This window comes from Ailuropoda melanoleuca, chromosome 5 (genome assembly GCF_002007445.2).
Source record: "Ailuropoda melanoleuca isolate Jingjing chromosome 5, ASM200744v2, whole genome shotgun sequence".
NCBI lineage: Eukaryota > Metazoa > Chordata > Mammalia > Carnivora > Ursidae > Ailuropoda > Ailuropoda melanoleuca.
This window is the reverse complement of record NC_048222.1, coordinates 11,351,574-11,368,534: the sequence shown is the minus strand read 5'-3', so window position 1 is coordinate 11,368,534 and position 16,961 is coordinate 11,351,574. Positions and strand designations below refer to the sequence as shown.

The following is a 16,961-nucleotide window of genomic DNA, read 5'->3' as shown; positions in this document are numbered from 1 at the left end:
ACACCGTGTGTGCTAGACTCCTTGCTCCATGTTGGAAGCACAAAGATGAACAGGGCACACGGCAGGTGCTCTGGACTCAACCCCGACTAATTCGGGTGGGATCTGTCTTCACACCTCTGTGCCTAAGGTTGGTCGTTTGCAAATGTTTGTGTGATAATACTTCATAGGCCAGTTGTAAAATGGGGAGGGGACTATGTGCGAGATGCACGTAGGATGTGGCCTGCCACATAGTGGTCTACACTTATCAGTAGTGTGAAGTGCTCATGGAGGGGGAGGCAGACGTGAAAACGGTTTCTGGAGACCCGTCAATTCTAGGTTATTCTCTCTGCAGAGGGCTGGAGGGTATGAGAAGGGGGGGTAAAACATACCGGCACAAATGTGGCACAGGATCCATTTACCCTCAACCCAAGGGCAGGATTTATTTGTATGCTTTATGATAATTTGACAAGTTTTCATAAAAAGGCCAAAAATCGATCCCATGGCGTATGATCTAGTGGGACCAGGCAGTTGGTGTCCTGGGCAGGTATGTACACTTACGCTGACATCCTGGATGGGGGCACTGCTGAGCCAAAAAGGCCAACAAACCAGTCAGCTTCTTGATGGAACTCCTAAAATGTTCCCAGCAGTGTCCTAGGGCCTCAGGGAGGAAACAGGAGTGTAAAAATTGCTCAGAGGGCCATTACCTTGACTGGTCCTGGCAGGAGTTGGGGCAGCAAGCAATCTCAGTGGTTTGGGTCACTCTGTTGGTGCTTGGAAACTGGCTGGTGGAGAACTGGCTTTTGTCTAGTCTTAATCCTGGAGGCTTTGTTTTAGGGCTTGATTCCAGGACCCTGAGTTTATGACACTCAACCAGTTGAGCCACCCAGGCGTCCCTCCTGGAGGATTTATTTTGTGGGAGAGTCCTTAGAAAATGATTCGAAGACATACAGAAACGGTGTGTTTCCAGGGCTTCCTTGTAGACTGAAAAGTCTCCCACTTTATCCCCAGAATTCCTGTACATCCCCTGCAAAACTGAAAGGCCCGGTGGAGCAGAGAGGATGGCAGCTATTCTCCTGAGCATTGTATGGGTATCCGTAATTCAGGCGGGTCTCCCCTACTTGAGACTCGGATTCTGGTGCAAAGTATTTAATATTCCCGAATTTTCCTAAGCATAAAGGTACATCCTTTGAAGAATCTCAGGGACATGATGGAAATGCAGCAGGAAGTGGCCCACAGTCCTTGAAACCCTATCCAATGAAACACAAGAAGGATGCTCTAGAAAGAAACGTGTTAGCCATGGGAGCTTCTGGTGATGATGGACACATTCCGTAGGGAGACATGCAGCTGTTGAGCACCTGAAGTGTGTCTAATACAACTTGGAACATAATTTTTTATTGTAATTGTAGATAGCCACATGTAGCTGGTGGCTACTCTATCAGTTAGTGCCATTTGGGGAATTTTGGGGAGGGATGGGGTGTATTCTTCACATTAAAAAGGCTTAATGATGAGAAGATCCAAATCGGTTAGAATTCCTTTGGGAACCTACACGTTAGTAACATTCCCAAACGAAGTCCTTGTCTACTTGCCCCATTGGCACTGCTGATGCTGAGTCGACTGTCCTTCGTTCTGCTTGGGTTTTTGAAGACACCGGTCCAGCATTTCTTTGTAACTTGATTTTTAGTGCTTTCTCCATCTCCCTACACTTGAAGGTAGATGGTCAACCCAGAGAATTCTTGGAGGTTATCCTGCTGTAGGTCTCGTGCCTTTCTGATGATGTCGAAACCACTAAGTGTCGGATGAAGAGCTCTGGGAGGGTGGACGGTTCCCTGACTGCACTGCTTACCCGCGAACGTGGGGCTGTCGCAGCCCATGCTGCCGCTGTCTTGACAACAGCAATGTGACATGCTCAGACGCAAAAGAGCTGACTTGGCAGCTGCCCAGCAGATTTTTATAAAGACTCAGTTGGTGGCCGGAGAATCAGGCTGTCAGAGTTGTGTGTTATGCAATAAATCGTTTTCAGCAGAAGTTCTTAATCCAATTTCAGCTGTGGCTTTTTTTTTTTTTTAAATAGGCGGTAATCAAAGATAAGTACACATTATTTAATGGGAGTTTGGAAGAAGTAAAACTCTCCTCGCATAAGCATTTTCAGGCCGTTTACTTTATCCCAGGAAGCATGTCTGTCTGAGGGAAATTTGCTGCTGGAAGTGCTTTTTAATTTAAAGTCAAGGCAGAGCAATATCATTCACAAATTCAGTAAGTCCGTGGTTTCCTGGCCGCTTGTCCACTTTCTAGATGTGAATATTCCCCTGAATGTTCTTTGATATTGTCAGCATTGACCGTTGATCCATTTCACGGAATTTAAAAAAAAATGGATTAGCATCAGGTTGATTTGAGAAATGGAGATTTGTAATGGAGAAGACATGATAATTTTTTGAAAAGGGAAGAAACATTAAGTTTTAGCCTGAGTTATAGCGTTCCCATTTTTCAGTACTTTCTCATTTATTTTTGGCTTTGTAAATCCTTGTTGATGTGGAATCCATGTCAAGAATCAAGACAGCCTCACCTCCCCTACCCCTATGCCCCCCCTTTTGGGGGGGTGCTTTCATTGTTACTCTTCTCAAGCTTGATGGAAGAGGCTGGCGTTTCAGACAGCAACACATTGTATTAAGTAGGATGACTTAACAGGTATATGCAGAACTTGTTCTGAAAAGAAAAGGCATTCATGGGGAGGGTTCCAGTCGTTTTCCCTGGAATGAGGAAAGCGCTATCAGTTTTTCTCCATCTTCCTCACGAACCCAGTCTTTCAAATTTTGTCTCTTGTCGGCTCTGTGCACCTGCCAGACCCGCTCCCCCTGCCAGACCCGCTCCCCCCCCCCCCCCCCCCNCCGCCGATTCTCCCTCCTCTCCATGAAGTACTTATTTCTTGTTAATCCAACTTCGGGTCGGGTTGAGCGTTGGAATTGGGCCATGGCACTCCCTTTTCATTTTCAGAGGAGTAGAAAGTCACAAGTTTCTCTGTTCCCAGAGCCTTGGCAAGGTGCAGAGAGAGAGCGGCTATAGCACATGCTGGTGGGATTGGTTAACTTCTCCAGTGGCTCCTGTGATCCAAACACCTAATCATTTGTCTTAGCATTTGTATCAGCTATCATACAGAGGTTTCCTGAAGGAGAAGGTCTTCCTACCTTTGAATCTGAACATTCTCTTCCTGAGCAATTCCACATCTGCTTGTTGAACCTACAGGAGGTTGCAAAGAACATTTGATTTCCTGTACGCCCTCCCTGTGGAAGCATGAGTGTTTGCTGTGGACTGTAATGCCATCTTTAACTGTGCCAATCCCAAGGGATTCCCCCACCCCCCCTTCTCCCAAAGCAAGTTGACCTTTAAAACCTCAGTCGGGAGGTTCTGGATTTCAATTTAAAACACAGGTGTGTATCACTGCATTTCTGGTACGTCTTGGATGTTGGCTTTATTTTTCTTGGGTGATGTGGTTAAAAATGATCTCTGGTATATTAGACTTTTTTTTTCTTAATGTATTTGTATCTGCTGGAAAGGATACCTGGTATAATTGGTTGGTTGACCTGTGTCCCAGTTTCTACCAGTCCTTCCTGCATCATTATTAACAATGCCCTTGGTTGGTGTGATAAACTACTTGGTCATTCTACCTTTGATGCATGAGTCTCTGATGTAGTTTGCTGGCAAGTGTTAGGAAATTAAGGATCTGACCTTGGATGGGCCCTATTTCATTTGTAAATCGCTGTAATTGTTAGGAAAGGTGTCTTTGTTTTTGTTTTTGAAATCAAACGTTTCCGTCATACCCATGCATTTCCATCCTCCTTTTCCCTCTCCTCAATCAAGATGGCCTGAATTTGAAACCATAACACACACCGAGCCAGATTGCGTAGGGATGTCTTGAGAAATGACCTTAGAATGGTGTTGTTCCAGTTACACGAGGTAGCTGCGGAGACCAGTAGGAGAAAATCCCTCTTGCTCCTGTTCTTTCTCTAATCTCCAGCTAGTGCTGCTCATGAATGGTTCTGGGTTGGGTTGGTGGTAGTGGTGGTGTTTCCCCCCCCCCCCACGTAATATTTCCATTCACCTCTTGAAATGAGTAATTTTAATTTTGCTTTCATTGAGGAGTTCATGTGAGTTACAGGTTTGACATTTTCTCTTCAAGAATGAATTTCCGAGTTTTGAAACTTTGCTTTGGGCACCTGCTGCGTGGTGTGGACCCATTGACCACCCAAGCCAGCTCCGGGTCCTCTCCAGCTCTGTGACCTTGGGCTAGACATTGAAACTCATCTCTCTCTCTCTCTCTCTCTCTCTCTCTCTCTCTTTTTTTTAAGAGTTTTGTGATTACTTCCTTTTCTGCCCCATTTAAAGCCTAAAGGAGATGGTAGCAAGCTTTTTAATCTCTAACCTGGACGTGAGTTTTGGAGAATCGTTCGTGGGTGCTGTCTGCCACAGGGAGTGTCGTATCCTCTTGTGCTGGCCTCGCACTCCATTTTCTTGCATGTCTTTTACAAAACTTGGAGCAGCTAAGGGTTATGCTGTGCTCTTTTTCTCTTAATAAAAAAGATTATGACCATAAGCATTCAAGTTTAATTCCTTTTTTTTTTTTTTTTAAGATTTTTTCTTTATTTATTTATTCGACAGAGATAGAGACAGCCAGCGAGAGAGGGAACACAGCAGGGGGAGTGGGAGAGGAAGAAGCAGGCTCATAGCAGAGGAGCCTGATGTGGGGCTTGATCCCACAACGCCAGGATCACGCCCTGAGCCGAAGGCAGACGCTTAACCGCTGTGCCACCCAGGCGCCCCTCAAGTTTAATTCCTGACCAGCTGCCATTTTTGATAAGAGATTCTCCAGCTATTTCAAAGAATGGGAAACGTTTTTCAAATGAAAAGAAAACCCTGTCACTTTCACTTTTTTGAAGGCCCAAATACTCAATTTTCCATTTGCCGAAGAAAGTGATTTTTAACAGTCAGAATAGCAAAGTGAATCTAGATCTGCGTGATTTTTTTGTCCTTTTTTCCGCTTCTTGTTTTTTTTTAATTCTGTCAGCATGCCCACATGTTCTTATTATGGCAGTATTTGCAAAGCATTTGTTTTGGAGTTGGGGAAATACAGGTTAAGAAATTAGGGGATGGGAATGAGGGAGGGTGCTACGTTGTCTGGGGCTTGAATTGTACTTCCCCAGTAATCTGATGAAAATGTAAAAACGTGGAGGTCTTACTGATGCCCCAATGGCAGTAGCTTAAAAAAAAAAAAGTCTTTAAGGAAATGCATAAAAAGAATGGACACACACTCTAGGTGCCTGAATTTGCATCAGAATTAAGCTGCTGGGTTCCTCTATTTGTGGCTACAGTTTTTCCTGGGTCTTCTTTTATTAAGCTGACCGGTAAACCAGAATGGACTGGGTACATGGTTCTGGGGAAGCATCCCAGAGGAAACCAAGAAAGGATCTCTCCCTGATCTCTCCCTGTTCGGTACCTTGCTGTCAAATCTGGCAGGATCCCTTCTGACGAGAAGGGAGGATCCCGTGGCCTAAAGGGGTCTAGGGAAGGTCAAAGGGGATCATTAGGAATTTTGAACACTGAGGCACGAGTGGACCATCAGATGATTTTGAAAAATAGTGATTTGGGAATGCATAATTGAATATAGAGCGTGCAGGGAAAAGAGCCTGCAAGAATCCTGGAGGATTATAGGGGGAAGGGGAGCCAGAATTTAGCCTAAGGTAAGGGGCTGTGGCCAGGTCATCAGGTTTGGGCCCTAGGAGACCATGCAGATTTCTAGATAGGTGCCGTTTAATGGCAGGGAACTAGGTGATTGCAGGACGAAGTCTCCAGTACGTGGACAAGCTTACTGCTGAGAATGAGAGAGGGTAGATAGTCCTTTTGGATTATCACTGTGGGGAGTGTTTTATGGGGGGTAGCGGTGACTTGAGTCAAGACAACTGTAGGATTTCCAGCACTGCTCTCTACTTAAAACACCCTGGATGTTTGTAAGGTTAGGGACCGGCAGGCCACATGTGGGTAAAGGTAGTGTGAAGAGTAAGCTTGAGTCTTTTTGTTTCCCTGAAATATTTATTGAGCTCTTATTCAATTAGGCAGGCCCTAGGTGCTGGTATGTCAGTGGTGAAAGGGATTTCTCAACCCCATGCAGACGTTGTTTAAATGGTTGATTTTTTAAATGAGACCATTATCAGGGTTGCGTGGGTGGCTTGGTTGGTTAAGCGTCTGCCTTGGGCCCTGATCATGATCTGGGAGTCCTCGGATCGAGCCCCATGTTGGGCTCCCTCTTCAGGGAGGAGTCTGCGTCTCCCTCCCCATGTCTCCTTCCCCATGTCCCCCTCCCCCTGCTTGTGCTTTCTCGTGTGTGATCTTTCCCTCGCAAATAAATAAAATCTTTAAAAAAAAAATGAGACCACTGTTGAAGAGGAGGAAATAAAAAAGGCTTAGGTGTTTGCATTTTGAGTCGCCTGACCTCTAATGATAGTTTTGTCTGGGCTTTTCTTGGAGCTCTCAGCCCTTGGCTGTTCTGAACGACAGCTAAGGCTACAGCAGAGTGCGTGTCAGACTTGAGGTACCTTCTTGCAGACCTTCCAGGACCCCCCTGTGGGCTAGCTCTGTGTTTCCGCCTTGTGGGGTACAGGCACCCTATGCTTTTTGCATCTGGCATTCCACTGGGGAGGAGTGCAAGCCTGCTAGCGTAGCGTGGGGTGATTCATCTTGACCCTGCAGCCGTGAAAAGCAGCTTAAGTTTTAATTTCAGAATTATTACCCACCCGTGGAGCTTTTGGAACCAGAACAGAGTCCCCTTATTTCCTACTAGGTTTGTGTCTTGCGTCCACATCAAGGGAGGTGACAAGGCTTGACCAGCACTGTACATTACAGAAAAGAACTCTTGTGCTTAAAAAAAAAAAAAAAAAGTTTGTTTTTTAATGTGTAGAATTTGAAACCCCATAATCTGGGTCATGGATTTTGTTCTCCTGTATTTAAAGGACTTTATAGATTTCATGAAGCTGCTTGTGTGAGTAAGCGAGCCTGAACTACATCTTCCTTGGTGGGCGGTTTCAGCTCACATGGTTTGTTTTAATGAGAACTTAGGGGTACGAGCCTCTTGTACGGAGGCCCGAAGTCAGAATGAAGGCACCGGTCGGAACACGATGCAGTAAATCACTGCAGGAACTTTACGTTGAAAGTTATTTTGGGGTCATATACACTGTGGGTAGGTAGGGAATACTAGTTTTTATAATCCCATCAGCGTTCGAGGATGAGAATAGGAGTCTGGTCCCCACGAAGACCATTCTTTCCTGGATGCTGAGAAAAGCGGGGTTTCATCCTCACTGTCTAAAGGTCAGGAGGAGTCAGCGCTTCTCCCTCAGATGCAAGTCATCTGCTAGGGGCGCTGGTGGAACAGTGAATTCACCGTCTTTGTGCCTTTTGTGTGTGGAGTGGATATGTCCTTCTGTTGGTTCTTCAGGTTGCACACATGGGGTCTGGTCAGAGGGCTTCTCTTTTCCGTTGGTGAACCGTGTGATGGGAAGGTACGGAGTGACTTGTACGCAGTAGCAGCTCAGAAATTCCGTGTGCTCCTCACTCAGGTGGAGGCCGTTTTCTTTTCAGCCTTTTTTGGGTTTGAGCCTCAGCCCGCCAGCCCTGGCCCGTAGAACTTCTCTCACCTCTCTGGGGAGCGCCCCCGGGGAGACAGGATGTGCCTTCTTCCGCTGGATCCAGCGGAAATCTCAGCTTGGCAGGTCTGCAGGAGTGGGAGGATGTCACGGGGAAGGTGGAAATCCTAGCCCTTCTTTCCCAGGGCTCTCTTCCCCCTTATTACAGAAGACGGAAGAGCGTTCTCCTTGTGGGAAAATCCTGGCAGCTTAACCGAAGTGAAGCTTAAAGTTATTTAGGGTTTTAGAGTCTCCCTGTGGTTGGATTTCTAGATGTAGTTTGTGTTGATGCAGAGGTTAGGAATGTGAGCCCTGGAAAAGACCTCACGTCCTCTAGCCCCCTGACCTAGTCCCGTGGAGGTTTCCCGGGACCGGCGAGTGGCAGGGACTAAGAACCGGTGCAGGTTCTCTCTGGCATGCGGGACCGGCCTGGCTCTTGCGCGGTGTAAGTCCTCCTGTTTGAGCAAAACGGTCCCGAATATCCACCCTCCCCCCACTTCTGCTTTTACCCGGGATATTAAGGTTCTCCTTACTCTCCTAAGGCCTGAAGTATCTGAGAAGCTCCCATCCTTCTAAGGCGAACGGTTCTGAAATGCTTAGTCTTGAAGGGAGTTTGTGAACATAAGGGCCTCTTGGGTTCGCAGACAGTGGGCCGGTATCTAGAGGCGCGAACCTGCGACTGTCCGTGGCCACGTGTGAAGCAGCACTTCAAACCTTACACAGACCTTCTCGCTGGTTCCCTGAAACCGTTACCTCTGCTCAGATCCTAGATCACCGTGTCCACGTTGTTTCCAGACTTGGCTCCTGTTCTCACTCCCCTGCTTGGGGGGTCTCCCTCCCCTCCTCCTCTTGCTGCTTCTCGATTCTCTGCTGTCTTTCTGGGGTTACTGCTGGAGTGGCTGGGATGGGCTCAGGGCCCAACCCCCTCCCACCCAACTTGGCCTTCATTTCTTCTGTGCCTCTCGCAGGAGCTTACATTGCGTCTGATACCACAGACCTAAGGGAGCCACGTAAATTAGACCTTCAAGACCTATTATTAACCTGTGTGTATTTTTCTCTTTCTTTTTTTTCCCCCCTCCCCTTTTAAGTCACCCCTTCCCTTGCAAACTTCCTACCCGTACCCGCCAGGATTCATGGTCTGTTTTCCACAGTGCTCTCTTTCCCTGATTAGGACTCCTTTCCATGAGTGAGGGGTCAGTACAGATCCAATTGCATTTCTTTGGACCGAATGGTAAATTCTCTGAAGGCAGCACCAACCCCTCCCCAGTGACAACAGCACATGTTTGTAAGGCAGGACATCTTCTGGAGTTCTTCAGCGGAACTCCCGGACAGTCGTTCCTCGGCCCTCTGCTTGTGGGTATAGTAACACCTCTTTTGCCTGGTAGGAAACTTCAGGGTTACTCTCTAACAAGGATATTTGGGCGCAGGGTTTGTAAAGGAAGCGAGGTGGTTGTCTTCCTTCCATGCACTTTGACAGGCTGTGTGGGAGCTTTCTGCTAGGGGCTGGGCTGGAATCACAACCACGTGATGGAATTCTGGCCTCCAGCACTGGTTCTCGGTAGCGTCCTGCTCATTTGGATTTTTTTTTTTTTTTGAGGTTTATTCTAACTCTTAATATTTACTGGGCCCCCCACCCTTTTTTTTTTTTTTTTTTAAAGTGATTTCCCTTCTCCCTTTCTTCTGTTTCTCCAGGATGACAGTGATGGGATTCCATGGTCAGAAGAAAGGGTGGTACGTAAAGTCCTTTATTTGTCTCTGAAGGAGTTCAAGAATGCCCAGAAGAGGCAGCACGGGGAAGGCATTGCTGGGAGCCTGAAAACAGTGAATGGTGAGTTGCCCCTTCTGTTGGAATCGGCTGGGATCTTGGGGCACGGCCTTGTTTCTGCATTGGATGTGTTTTGGGCGGCTTGTGCTTCTTAGGCCCCTCATGGCAGTTACTTTGGACATCTGACTGGGTTTATGGATTCATTTTTAAGCTCCGTTATGTGCTGTGTGATATAATTGGCAAGGTGCCTTAATTAGTCTGTTCCCTACAGATAAGACGAGGGCTGTGATCTGATTTCTACCAGGTCCTGGGTTGAAGGTAGAGTCCGACTTACAGGTTTTTCTATGGATCTCTGTTGTTCTGCTTAGCTCTCGCTGCACCCTGGAGCTCCTGGTCCATTTTCACTGTTTGTGTGGGAAGTAGCTTGAGTCTTCTGGGTGCCTGCTGTCCTTCGTGCTCTCTGGGTCAGCAGCCTCCTGAGGACCTGCTGCATTTCCTTGCTGATCAGGCCGAGCAGGTGGTTACGTGGCAGCAGGTAGACGGTGGCCTAGAATTCCTGTGCATTTGGGAGTGGCAGCCGTATGGTTATTAGAAGTCTCCTTGCAGCCCGGAAGGAAGCCTGTTCTTCTCTGAGTTCACTGCGCGGTCTCTCTTTCACAGGCTTCGGAGGACGGGGCTGAAATCATCCAGTGGAAGCCACTTCAGAGCATGCATTGGGTCCCAGTCTGTGTTTTATTGAGTTCAACGGATGTGGCTGTGATGGCATTCCCCAGTCACCCTGGGCCTCACTAGACCTCAGAGTTCTAGACAGATGTGAATGAGTGGACCACGTTCTGGTCTGTACCTGGCTTGGAGCAAGGAGAGATACGGGAGAGGTGATGGTTCTTTCTAAGAGGCTCTGCTCTGGTCGTGGGGTGATAGAGTAGGGACGCGTGGCGGTACTTGAGAGCTTGCCAGGGTCCACAGGGGCAGGTTCGCCTCGGGCGTCCACTGTCCTTCATTCGGCTTCATTGTAAGGTGAGTTACCCTCCACGAACTCTGGGGTTTACCCTGCCACCCACCCAAGGCCTGTCCCTCTCTTCTTCTGGTTCTGTGTGACTTAAAACAAGAAGCTCTTGGAAGTCAGAATCCACATGTATATGGGAAAGCCTCCCCCGCCCCTCCCCCCCTTTTTTCTTCTTTTCTTTTTTTTTTTTGATTTTTCACATGCATGGAAGCAAAAGCAGTGGAATTTGTTGCCACAAGTCTAGAATCTGGAGCCCCGTGTGACGTGATTGTTCCTGGTGTCCTTGCTTCTTGTTGAACGTAGTGCCTGGTTCTGCGTGTTTGAGGGGAGCCTGATTGGGGAGAGTCTCCCTGCAGCCTGAAGGCTACAGTAGACCAGGGGCTTTTGGGGGGTGTAGATTTTACTGTCGTGTTAAGGCATGCTCTTGTCCTGCTGTGTAGGAGTGGTAAGGCCTTAGTGCTTTTGGGATCTCGTAACAAAAAACAAACAACCTACCTGAGGAAAAAATCCTATTTTTAGAACAAGTTAGCCAGGTGTCCAGGATTAAATAAAGGTGGAATTTAGGTAAAAGAGCAAAAACTTAAAGCCCTTCAAGAGGTCTAACAGGCACTGCCAGCCTCGTCGACCAAAGGTAACTCTCGTTTTTAAGTGGCCTCGTTAAGGGTTTGGCAGTGCTGAGGAAGGAATTCTAAGAAAACTGGCAGAGACCGCTCTGTGGGGATCACTGAAGACTTTAAAGAATCCTTGTACCAATTTCATAAAGAACAGGGGGTTTTTGTTGTGGAAGTTTGTATTTCATGCTGATAAAGTCTGGCTTGTCGTTTTTTTCCTGTCTACTTTTCAATACAGAGACACCAAGGCCTGCCTGTCTTGCTTGTGGGATTGCTGTGAGGATGCCCGTTTCTGGTTCCTCTTGGTGTCCGTGCAGCCAACGGTCCCAAGTCCCCATGTCTGTCACTCTGTATCGTGGATTTCCATAGCACTTCTAAGTAAACATCTCTGGTTTTAAGAATGATTTTCCTAGAGGCCACTCACAGGTCGAAGTGTGCTTTCTCATCGGGGGCCTACTGGAGAGATCGGGAAACCAGCATTGTTCACTGGGGAATAACTCCTTCTCTGTAGATCCCCGAACCTCAGCAGTGCGCTTTTAGGGCACGTGGTCCAGAGAAAGCCGAAAGCAGTGGAGGTTTGCAGACTTTTTTGGCCGCTGAGGTTGGGAGCGGGGTGATTGTGAACAGTGCTGCGCGCGCGCTTGTGTGTCTGTATAGATGTCCCTTGTTTAACAGATACTTGATAACCCTCATTCCATACTACACAGTAGAAGGACCTTGTTCTGAGCTGGATGTCACAGCACCCCATCTTTGGGGTTCTTCACTGTGGGGCAAATGGACATAGGTTAGTCGTGTTGGGGGGTGGGGTGGGGAGAGCAGTTTTCACAGCCCTGCAAGGTGAAACGTTTTGGTTTTTTTTTTTGTTTTGGTGCGGTTAGTCACAGAACCTCCTGAGGTTCCCGTGTGAAAATTGAAATCCATTGGTCCAGTGTTAATGGTCACAGAGATCTGTCTGGTGGTCGGGTTTTGAAGCTGTGCCCAGTACTGAGCCCTTGCTAGGACACGGGGAAGGAAACTGACCAGACGGGTCAGAATGGGCACCTGCTACCCCTCTGGGCACCCCCCCCCTTCATGCCTTGAAGCTTGGGGACCTTGGGTAGTGACGGACCTCTGAGGCCCCTGGGGTGTTCATCCGTAAGCTGAATGCAGTGTCCTGGTGGGGCTTTGTGAGTGTTCTGTGTGGTAGTGACTTTCCCAAGGTCACATGGCTGTCTCCTGTGCAGTGGCAGAACTAGAATTATAGCTCAAGGCCTGGAACTTTGAATCTAGCACTTATTTAAGGAGGCATGGGGGGTGAAAATTCCACTGATACCTTTGCAGTACTATGGAAAACAAGGTGTGTTGATTCCCCCACCCCACCACCCCCCCTTCACTGAATCACTTTTCAGAGCTGTTTCCGGGTTATTGGTCCTGCCAGCGTTTCATGGGGAAAATTCCCTCTTCAAATAATACGTTGCGTTGACAATAGAAGGAGCTTGATGTAACTTTTTATCTGATTTGAGACTGAATTGACATCACTTCCGCTAAATCCCTGGCGTGCCAGGATGAAGCAGCAGCAGCTCCCTTGTGCAAGGAGGGTGGGGTCTGGCGGCTGTGAACAGAAGGCAGCAGCTTGTATCCGAGCCGCTGAGCTCCGCTGCCCCATTTCTGTGGGTCTCGTGTAGAAATAACCCAACCAGACGTAAGAGGGTAGGAAGACCACCTATTTTATGTCACAAAATCCATGTTGGCCACCAGTCTTGCTTTTGTAGTTCTAAAGTGACAAGGGATGAGGTTGTGTGTTTTTTGTTTATGTTTTTGTTTTGGTCGTAGTCGGAGTATCGAATGTGAGTCTTGGACAGCCTGGCGGATTGTCTGCGTAGGGCTTGAAATCCTCATTACGGCTTGTTGGTTACAGCCGGGTGTGGGGGGAGGCGGCGCTCTGATTTTTGCTGATTGCGAGAGCCTTCTGTCTGCTTCCTACTGTAGATAATGCCACTTCTTCTGGCTGTAATAAATTTGACAAAAGCTTTGGGAAGGGCTGGCAGAGGCTGAGGCCTCGGCTACTCTTTGAGGGCCCTTGGCCCGCTGGGGCTGAAATTAGGGACATTTAAATAATAACATGCTACACAAATGAGCACACATAATTACACAGTAAGGGAGGGGAGCTATTAGCTGTATTTTGAGTTTCATTTGCTTCCTATAAATGTCATCTGAGATCGAGCAAGGTCTCTGGCCAGCCAGAGAGCCTTGAGTAGATTTAAGGGACCCCGGGTTCTTTTTCTTGGACCCTTAACGGTAGTTGTGATGGCCAGTCTGTTTTGGGCGCTCACTGCTGACCCACTGTTGATTCTAGGACTTGATGCGCGTTTCACTCGTTTTAACCTTCAGAACAGACCATTTTGTAGATGAGGAAGTGATACACCGGAGTGGACTAGCCGTTGGCCTACACGAGTAGTCCTTGGCAGCCAGACTCAAAGCTGCGGCTTTCTGCACCTCGATTTCAACCACCTCTTCGATAAACAGAAGTAATTTTGGAACACTCTGTAAAGCTAGGATTCCAAAAATAAGAATTGGTAGGAGGACACTTTTTCTAATAGGTATTTCTTTTGAAGGAGGTAATGCGAGCTCTTTCATTGGGGAAGAGACTTGGGAAGGGCGGGGGCGTGTGAGTATGAATGTGGGCATATTTCTGGGCTTTCGTAGAGCTTATCATTGATCGAGGGGATCCGAAGATGGCACTGCTTCTGCTTGCTTACCCTCCCGTCACAGGCACACAGATGCATTCACTTTATTCTTTCACCAAGATTTGTATTTTTAATGCTGCTGTTGAACCACCAGGTTGGCAGTCCTGGCACCATGCTGCTGGGGGATGGGCCTTTCTGGCAACCACTGACAATTTGTAGCGAAGGGCCAAAGTTGGAAGTGCAGATACAGGGCGACCCTTCCCCCCCAACATACACCCCTTGTTTCTTTTAAGGAGTAGAATTTTCAACTCCTTGAAAATCTTTCTCCAAGATTCCTGATGTGTTTGTTCATTGTGAAATGAAACAGGGTCCCAACTCCTGCAGGTTCATTGTGGACCGCATAAAATAAAGATGCCTTGTGAGTCCAAATGAAAAGTCTAAGCACATTGTCCCACAAATGGAGTTCTATTTACGAGGCTGTATTTGAAAAACTGTCGTGGTCGTCCGGTTGCCTTCTGTAAGCCAAGGGGACACCTCTCCCTTCTGCTTTGGGCCTGAAGTGTTCACGTCTAGCTGTTCTAAGGAAGGTCTGTACTTCAACAGGAAAGACCGTTTTTGGGGAGGGGGGGTTGTTCGTTTTCCTCCTGGAGAAAGTGGCTTACCCCACCGCTTTGCCCGGATGGAACTTGTCTAGTGTCCCGTGTCCTCTGTAAGCTGTGGGCACCGTCCACCAGCAGCTCAGGCTGCCCTTGAGTGGCCACTGCAGGTTTGGGTTTCTGGAACACTCCAACCTCAGAGACTCTTCTTCCTTCTCTCCCCCCTGATGTGTGAGATGACACTCCATGTGGAAAAAAGCTGGGTGAGATGAAGGGTAAATACACTTCACTGAAAACAAGTTTATTCTTTGTTTAAAAAACAAAAACTACATTCTATCTTGGAAAATGGTCACATGGAAAAGGCTTGATGTCTTTCTCTGGCTTTCATGTGGTCCATCCAGGGACCTGAGTGATGGACTCGGGGCGTTTGTTGATAGCGCGTCCATTTGGTTGATACCTGATGTGTCTTTAGAATGCAGGCAGTTTCGTGAGTGATAAAATGGAACTCCGTTGCTTTTCTTCCCTGTCACTTTGTGCTTGAGGCCCCTGCCCCTCCAGCTGTCTCAGCCCACTTCCTCTGTCGGCTCTGTCCCGGATTCTGTCCTCTCCATCCTTGTCACACCCGGGCTGCTTTAGGAGGAGGGGTACGACAGGTAAGGGGGTGTGTGTGTGTGTGTGTGTGTGTGTGTGTGTGTGAGAGAGAGAGAGAGAAAGAAAGAAAGCACGCGCACGCTCTCCTGCCTGTCACAGTTCTTAGAAAAGCCTAGCTCTGAGGGGTCCTGAGGGCAAGAGGATGGAAATCTGCTGTGATCTCCTTTTCTCATCTCTACAGGGACATCACTCTGGAACTTACCCTCTTCATTATTTACTTCTCTCCTAGATGATTGCCATCAGTAAACAAAGCATGTTGTAGTTGCTCTCATAATAAAATAATTCCTCTCCTGATCTTGTATCTCCCTGCTGCTGTTCATGTCTCTCTTTACTGTGGTGTTCCTTGAAAGAAAATGTCTACACTGGCTGTCCTCTCTACTGTTTATATTCATGTTAATATCCTTTCCCCCTTTCATTCTCCTTTGAACCCCTAGAATCAGGCCACGATTGAGGCTTAATAATGACCTTGATTGTCACATCAAGGTTCCAGTCAGTGTCACCTTATTTGCCCCTTTGGCAGCATTTGACATGATCAGACCTGTCCTGAACTCCATTGCCTACTTGACTTCTACACTGATTTCTTGGAAGGCCTCGTGAATGTAAACTGTCCTAAAGCCAACTCTGTCTCCACCATCTCTCCTCTGCTCTGCCTGTCTTCCCGTTGTCCATAAATGCCAGGTCCGTTTTTCTAGTTGCTTTGGCCTAAACCTTGGAGTGATCTGTACTTCTCTGATTTTTCCATACTTTGCATTTTGTCCTTTAGCAAAACCTGTTTGATCTAAATTTGCACTACTGCCACTAGTCCGAAACCTCTGGCTGGGCCTGGGACCCCCGATGCACCTTCATCTCAGCTCCTGCGTGTTGTCTCCCCCGCCCCCAGCAGTCAGAACAGTCCTTCATAAATGCAGAGTAGTGCATGCTCTGTTCCTGCAGTGTCTCCCTGCCTCTTAGCATGATAGCTGAGTGTCCTTACCCTGACCACTTGATGTGGGCAACCGTATCAGTCAGGTCTCCTCACCACTGCCTCTCCTAGTGTGGCCTTCTTGCTGTTCCAAATGCACCAGAGTTTTTGTGCCCCCCCCTTTTAAGATTTTATTTATTGAGAACACGAGTGGGGGGAGGGGTAGAGAGAGCGAGAAGCCCATGCAGACTCCCTGCTGAGCTTGGAGCCCAACATCAGGGCTCCATCCCCGGACCCTGGGATCATGACCTGAGCCGAAGGCAGATGCTTAACCGACTGAGCCACCCACGTGCCCAATTTTTGTGCTTTAAGAAAAAAAAAAAGTTAGTGTTTGAGAGCATGAGCAGGGGAAGAGGGAGAGAGAATCTCAAGCAGGCTCTGCTTGGTGCAGAGCCGGACTCAGGGCCCGCTGTCAGGATCCTGAGATCATGACCTGAGCCGAAATCAAGACTTAGATGCTCAACCGCCCGAGCCACCCCAGCACCTGGGATTTTTGTGCTTTCTGATCCTTGTGTTTACAACACTCTCCCTTCACATAACTGTGTGCTCGATCCCTGCCTGTGTTTCAGATTCCTGCTCAAACCCAGAGGTTTGAACTGGAGCATTCCTCTTGAGCACCCTAGCAAAGCTCATTCCTTGGTCTGTTACCCTTTCGCTGTTTACCTTGTAGTATTTCTCTGGGTAGAATTTCTCTCTGCCTGACATTGTGTTCTTGTTGTTCACTGATTCTGAGTCTTCTCTCCGCAGTAGACTGAAACCATGACAGAAAAGCTTTCTCCACGTGGAGTGCACTCCTGGGCGCTCCGTTGAATGTGTGTTGTGTGAAGCACTGTGTGGACAGTTCTCTGGCCCCCTCCCCCCTCCAGCATCGTCTGCTGTGCTGTGGACACGTGCCTCTCTGTTCAGGGGTTGAGTGTCCCACATGGGACTCCAGGTTTTATTTCAGAAATGCACACAGCCTGACACCCGCCCCCCCCCCCCCATTGCAGCCTATGCTGTTTTCCTTGTTTCTGAAGCACATGTTGATTCATAATTGTGATAAGTTTCTCAGTCTTACCA

The 16,961-nt window shown here is 47.9% G+C and overlaps 1 protein-coding gene across 2 annotated transcripts in view; it reads left to right on the top strand.

Annotated features, from left to right (window-relative positions):
• The window catches only part of JARID2 (jumonji and AT-rich interaction domain containing 2), a 171,548-nt gene that overhangs the window by 24,370 nt on the left and 130,217 nt on the right, over window positions 1-16,961 (top strand). The window contains exon 2 of one of the 2 annotated variants that reach the window (XM_034660295.1): window positions 9,339-9,474. The gene's annotated coding sequence lies outside the window, so the exon portion shown is untranslated. Of the gene's footprint in view, window positions 1-9,338; window positions 9,475-16,961 lie in introns of those variants that run through there. The other variant, XM_034660297.1, reaches the window with a different exon arrangement.